Below are 7,709 nucleotides of genomic sequence, written 5' to 3'. Positions count from 1 at the left end.
GTCTTGTTGTCAATACTACATTTAGCACTCTACTCTTGCCTGGGAAAGTACTGTCAACAGTAGTACCACCATGATACATTACATGCCAGTGTGACAGCACGTACCCTGAGCTACTACCCCTGTATGTAACTCATTCACATGGATAACAGTGCTGTACAGGCCTCATATACTTGTGTGTCCCAGACATGACACTCACACCCCTTGCTGCTGTAATGACATCACATAGGCGCATGTATTGTACATGGCATTACATACACTTATTACAGATGTCATTATCCTGCTATGTTATCAGACTGGGTGGTGAGAACTGGTTACCTGGGCTAAGCCATGCTTAGCAGGTATCAATATTGCTCCAATATAACAGCTAAGCTGATTTGTGCACTGGTAAGCGAAGCCTACATGGTGTAAGTGCCTGTACATTTACCCATAACTTAGCAATGCTTAGCTTCGTGCAAACCTGCACAGGGCTTAAAGCTGCTCAAAACTGCCTTAACCACTCTGTATCCGACAGCCATTGTTCTGCCCAGCAACAAAATGAGCAGCCCTTGCAGGTCTTGAACCCAGGACCCTGTACACTATAGTCACAACACTTAACCACTCTGAAAACAGCTGTTATTTTTCCAATATATCTGTCAATACACATATTGATTAGTATTGAACAATTGCCTTTACTTCCACAATTGTGTAGTACTTGTTATTAATATGACTGTTGCATCACATATGTTGTTATATCATAATGTACACATATCAGATACATATGGTGAGATACATCTGGGAAGGTATACACAACCGTGATGTTTACACATGACAGGAATATGGATATATACATATACATATGTTGATATATGTCTACATGTACATATACATGTATATTCATATATATGTCTGTATACACATCTATATAGTGCATCATATATATGGCCATGTGTAGATCTCTTTGAGTATATATATATATATATATATATATATATATATATATATATATATATGTAAATATCTATAACTATATGTGCATACATATCTATTCTGATATACCTATTACTGTCGATATATATATAGATATCCATAAGCATATGTGCATATGTATTTGTATCTGTATATGTGTAGACATATATTGATGTGTATATGTATATATTTGAATGTTTATATATATATATATATATATATATATATATATATATATATATATATATATATGTACATATATATATCCATCTATGTATGTTGATATGTATATGTGTATATATCTATATAGATATATGAATAAATATATATACATATATGTTCACCATATGTCCAGAATATGGGGTGGAGTCCTACCTCAGCCCCAATAGTCCCAACTTCTTAGTGCAAGGGGATGTCAGGTATGTATTGCAGGTATATATGTAGACTGTTGCTACTGTAATAGAGGTTGTCTTAACAGACGTGTTGTGGGTGGGAAGTAACATCTGCTTTTAACATGTGCACCATTGGCTACTGATAGACATCCTAAGGACATCATAGTACAGTCCTACTGCTAGCACAGTAATGATCCTGTGGACTACAGCAGAGATATGACCAATATATGTGGACAGTCTGGCACTCTTGGTCAGTCCAGAGGTGTACACATATGCCCTTCATGCGAGACATGTATACCACGCCTCCCAATGTGGATGTTAATAGCCATGTATATGGGTATATCACGTAAATACTGGACTACATATGCCCACCCAGTTTAAGGATGCACATACGCCAGTCTGTCCTGACACATAATACCTGAGTGGTACAGGGTTCACATGGCCATATACTACCCAGTAGTTAGTGACATACATCTGTACAGAATCCTACAGCTTTGTCAGAAATACACAACAGTTATGGTGGCCTGGCAGCAGTATGTCTTGCAAATAAGTGGACATATCAGCAGACTGGATAATTACACTAGGCTGCTAAGCATGCCACAAAGCACTGTGCAAACTACAGGCAGACTGCCACAACACTGGACTACATTTTGTATGGGAGACTACACATGTACCTGCGATTATAGTGGGCTCTACACGCATGTCACAGCACAGAGTAACAGACACCTGTGTGAAAGTGCATACCCACAACCAATGTAAACACAGCCACAGCCACATGTGGTACGCATGCTTAATATAATGCTATATGGACTGTCTGATAAACATCATCCTCATATGTGGCACTAACACACTGACACTACATACACTGGGTCATGGCACTGTGTGGTCCGATAGCTGTCTGTGGTATGGGACACATGTGTGTCTGGCCCTACAGACATGTGAGCAAATAGGGTACCATTCACTGGAACAGCATGTCACATCAGATAGAACAGGACCGGCAACAATGGCATGTACCACAGTCTGTGCACAGCCCAAGGTATGTATGTGCAATACACATACTGGCGACAATCACCCTAGGTACACAGACCCCAGTACTGTACACACAACCACAGAATGGCCAAGCTATGACCTCAGAAACAACCCTTACTATACATAACATGTCTAGCAGTCTGATATCTGACTGGCTTATCAGGTATGATGTCAATAAATAATGGTGTACAGGACATATACACCTCTTACTGCAAGACATATGTACAAAGGTTGACAGACTTGTGGCTGGAGCTACACACACTGCCCCAATATTGGCATGTTGCTGTGATAACCTCATACATTTACTGTTGTACCAGGGTTTGTTGTGATATATGTCCTATGAGGGATATGAAGTCAGTAACTCTCATGGCTATCACCATGTACTGACTGCAATCCTCACACTATGCTTCTGCAGTTCTCAGATAGGTGTTCTGTGAGTAACACAAGAAACAAAAGGCATCACACACTGCTCAGTCTGCAGATGACCCTACAGATGGGGGTTTCCTCAAAAACATAGAACTGTCATGACAGGTATTAAAACATGTAGACCAGCCATATCCACACATACCCTATTAAACCAACATTACTCCAAATGCAGAATAGCAACACTTACATTCTGTAGTCATGTCAGGCATATCCCCCTCCTGTGTGTTGGCCTGTTTCCACAGTGTATGTTGTTAGAAGTAAATCCCAAATCTATCTGTGATGCTGTTTGCCAAATACCAGATCTAGGTCCTGCTCACAGTGAATGAAAAGGCCCAACACCAACATGATGTTCCTAGATATTGGAGTGTGTTTCCATACAACTGGCTATGGGAATGTTACCAAAGCTGTTCCACATGCAATCAGATAGAGGAGGGCTGCAATTCATGCAGAGGCAATCAGCTGATCATGAGTATCACTTACAAAACACAAGCTGCTGCCTAAACAAAGCAGGTATAGTTCTCCACATCCACCAGAGAGGGAGTGAGAGAGACAGAGACAAAGTAAGTCAGGGAGGGGGTGGGAGAGTAAAACCTAAGCATGTTTGTGTCACACACCTATCAGTACAGGGTTTCAAACCCCTGACTGACTATGTATTGCTAGCACATGTCTATGCAGTTATTGCATGCACCACATAGCTTACATGCTGAAGAGCTGTCCAAACATATATGTGATGGTGAGTGACGTTTGCAACAGTGATATGGTAGCTATATGGTAGGTGTAGTATATGTGCCTGTCCACATGAACAGGTGTAAATGTCAACACAGCCACACTCTCACAGGGACTCACACACATTGACACATTTGGCAAGGTCAGGAATACACTTTCTAACTAGTTCACCACAATACAGTAATGTGCAGGGATCACATGCACCATAGGGTTTATCCAGAGGTTATATGAGCAAAGGGTATGTGAAGGTGTCTGACATCTGAAAGCATGCTTCGGTATGCCAATTGGAGTTGTAGTGAGTGTGAATGTGGTTGAAAGCATCATACGCCACACACACAGACACAGGGTGCCAGTACTGACATGCATGCGTGCATTGCTTCATGGGTGTGTAGTGGTTGACTATGCCAAAAGGCTATACAAGACTAGGTGAAAGATATACTTTGGCATCAGACCATATGACAATGGTCTGCAGTGTGGCTCAGGGGTGTAGTGTCTGGATTGACCCACACAGGTGGGTATTGTATTCACCATCCAGTCACCTGGTTAACTATTGTGTGTGACCATTGCTGTGCAATGCATGCCATGTATGTGTTCTTTAGTCCATGACATGGACGCTGTCTGAGATGTGCACATGTCCTACATGCATGTACAGTGACATGTAAAACTGAACCTGGGGTGTCTGGCCACAGATTGTTATCATCAGATGTGCCAGTCCTGGCCTCATGTGGCAGGAGCTGGTAATGGGCAGCAGGTTGACCCTGCACCTACACTGATAGCATGATACAGGTATTCCCTGGTGTCAGTGGCATCTGTCCATGCAGGGCATGTGTTTACATCATAGTATGTCCTTTGTGGGTCACATTTGATGACACCATAGGTGTTGCAGGCATCAAGTGTGGAACATAGTGAAGGCGCACTGTCTGCATGTATGTGCCTATTGTACTGATGGACAGGGTGCCATAACCTCTGTAGTCCACTGCATTCACACCATGGTTACTACCTGTGGGCATTATGCAGGGTACTACCAACATAGTGGTTGTTGCCTAGGCAAGTGTGTTTGTGTATGAGACATGGGTTGAGATTGTTCTCTGGGTAATACAAGGGTTGCTAACTTTGTTCACCAGGCCTTGATGTCACATTTAGGGGTATGGATTGGCAAACCAGCCTCTCGGCTATTTCACATCTGTTATCCTTGTAAGGTGGACATTGTGACATATAATAGGGCCACCATATAAGAAATTTGCAAAACCAACTCCACAATGAGTCCAGTTGTTACACACTCACAGGATATGAATAACAAACACAGATGCACACTTGCCATGTCTGGGATTAGAACTCCTACCCAACTAGTTTATTACACTATAACATTAAGCAGTTGTAGGACACACCACAGAGATTACTGGAGTACTCCTTCCCCAAAGGTGTATTTCACCAGGAATGACATCAGTAGGCTTGCCAAAGAAGGTCATTGGAGGTTGTAGTGACTGAATGGCCTCAAAAGCATTGCACCTTACACAGACAAAGAAACACACACACAAGCATCCACACTTGACATGTGTGGAAATAGAACCCCTACCAAAGTACTATATCACACTAAAGCATTATGCTGTTATAGGACACACCACAGAGATTACTGGGCTACTTCTTTCCCAAAGGTGTATTATACTAGGAATGACATTGGCAGGCTTGCCAAAGTAGGGCAATGGAAGTTGTAGTGACTGTGAATGGCCTCAAAAGTATTGCTCCCTACACAGAAACACACACATCCACACTTGCTATGTGCAGGAATAGAACCCCTACCAAAGTGCTATATCAAAACAAGCAGTACGCTGTTATAGGACACACCATGGTCATTACTAGGCTACTCCTTTCCCAAAGGTGTATTTCACAGTGAATGACATCAGCTGGCTTGCCAAAGTAGGGTATTTGAATTGTAGTGAGTGTGACTAGCCTAAAAAGCATTGCTCTCTACACAGACAAAGAACCACACACGCAAACATCCACACTTGCCATGTGGGAATAGAACCCCTCCCAAAGTACTATATCACACTACAACATTACGCAGTTATAGGATGAACCACGGTGATTAATGGGCTACTCCTTTTCCAAAGGTGTATTTTAAAGTGAATGACATCAGCAGCCTTGCCAAAGTAGGGCATTTGAATTGTAGTGAGTGTGACTAGCCTAAAAAGCACTGCTCTCTACACAGACAGAGACACACACAGTTGTCAAGTCTGGGATTAGAACCCCTACCTAACTAGTTTATCACACTACAGCATTACGCAGTTATAGGACATTCCATGGAGATTACTGGGCTACACCTTTCCCAAAGGTGTATTTCAAAGTGAATGACATCAGCAGCCTTGCCAAAGTAATGCGTTTGAATTGTAGTGAGTGTGACTAGCCTAAAAAGCATTGCTCCCTACACAGACAGAGACACACACACACAATTGCCATGTCTGGGATTAGAACTCCCACCTGACTAGTTCATCACCCTCCAGCATTATGCAGTTATAGGATGCACCACAGAGATTACTGGGCGACTTATTTCCCAAAAGTGTATTTCAAAGTGAATGTCATCAGCAGACTTGTCATAGTAGGGCTATGAGGAGGGCAGTGTGTGTGTGCATGGGCCATAACCCATTCATCTCGAGGTAGACGCATTACACTCAGGCACACACAGGTTTATATTCCACAGGTGCGTGTATACAACTGCTAGATGACTACTGCTTTGTACAGTCATGTTGCACAGCTAGCACTTGCACCACAGAGTCTGTAATGATGAGGGATACTAGTGGCTAATTTCTACAGTGAGTGACATTTACACATCATGTGGTTGTAGCCATTTAGCTGTGTGCTGGGTGGGACAGGCCTCATGATGGAAAGCTCTTTGTCACTATCACTCTCTTCCACTTATCTATGTATGTGTACTTTTAGCATATTATAGTGTGTTGTTATTGGATATATGTGTGTATTCCTATCCAATGTGTGTGCAAAGCATGACTGGTGCATACTGAGGAGTGCATGCACTAACATCTGCAACTGTCAGATATGTATGGTCCACTGTTGTTGGCAGATATGGGCTTAATTTTTTTAAGTGTGTGAGCATACCCAGTATGACCTTTCAGTATGTCTGACATTGCCTTCATTTCTCTAAGTGTGTGAGCATGCCCAGTATGCCCTTCTGTATTGAATGTGTGGATCCATTCCAGGTAGTTTGTACTCCAGTGCAGACCTTTGTGTTCTACACCTACAGGTAGCAAACTGTTTCTGCAGGATATCTGTAGATCAGTTGACAATATGGGGAAAAACTGTGCAAGGGATAGTGTGTGCTGTAGGTGATTGTGTCTGTGCTGCTTCTGCTACATGGTACTGGTGTTAGCAGAGATATTCAGACATGTGTACTGTTATACACTGTGGTGTTTTATGTCCTCAAGTACTGTCAGGTGGACATTTTTGCTCACAGTGATGTCCTGGGAAACACAGGGTGAATGCAGTTGTGTCCACTATTGTGGTCAAATGCCTACATATTCATGGAAAGCTATGCCATTCTGGAGGGGGAGCTGCAGACACTTGCTGCTGGGTTTGTGAATCCAGCTCAGCACCTTGGTACAGTGCTGGCAGAGGATCCCATACTTGTACATCCATTGACAGGACAGTATGGCCTTATCTTGCTGTGGCAATACCTCACAGCTGTACAGATTCACACAGGTTACCCAGGGGCAGGGGTCATAAGTCAGGACATTACCCCTATTGTGGCGTATGGGCAGGTTTGTAACCACTCATTTTTGTGTTTGCAGCCAGGGTTAGTATGTGCACATGGCTGTGTATCGGACCTTGCACATTCCATGCTGCCCATGCTCCCACCACCCCCCTCTGTTATTCTATCCTCTTCCACACATTATGCGTACATTCTCTGATACTTTCCCTATAGTTATCACCTCATCACAGCTGTGTTTTGGTGTTGGTCCACAGTTCATGCAGTGGGACATGGTGGATATGTTACTGTGGTTTGTCCACATGGCCTTGCATATGGCTTATGTGGAGTGTGTTATGTTGTTATTTTGGTGTCCATGACACAACAGACATTGGCAGTACGGGTGAGATGCAGGCCTTTGGCAGAGGCCTGTAGACCATTTGGTGGTGATGCAGGCCAGCTGTAGCAGGCCATTGCATTCTGTGAGTCCTACA

This window comes from Protopterus annectens, chromosome 3.part1, assembly GCF_019279795.1.
Source record: "Protopterus annectens isolate FY-2018-M chromosome 3.part1, PAN1.0, whole genome shotgun sequence".
Lineage (NCBI taxonomy): Eukaryota > Metazoa > Chordata > Ceratodontiformes > Protopteridae > Protopterus > Protopterus annectens.
The sequence above is the reverse complement of the archived record's forward strand: the minus strand, read 5'-3'. Positions refer to the sequence as shown.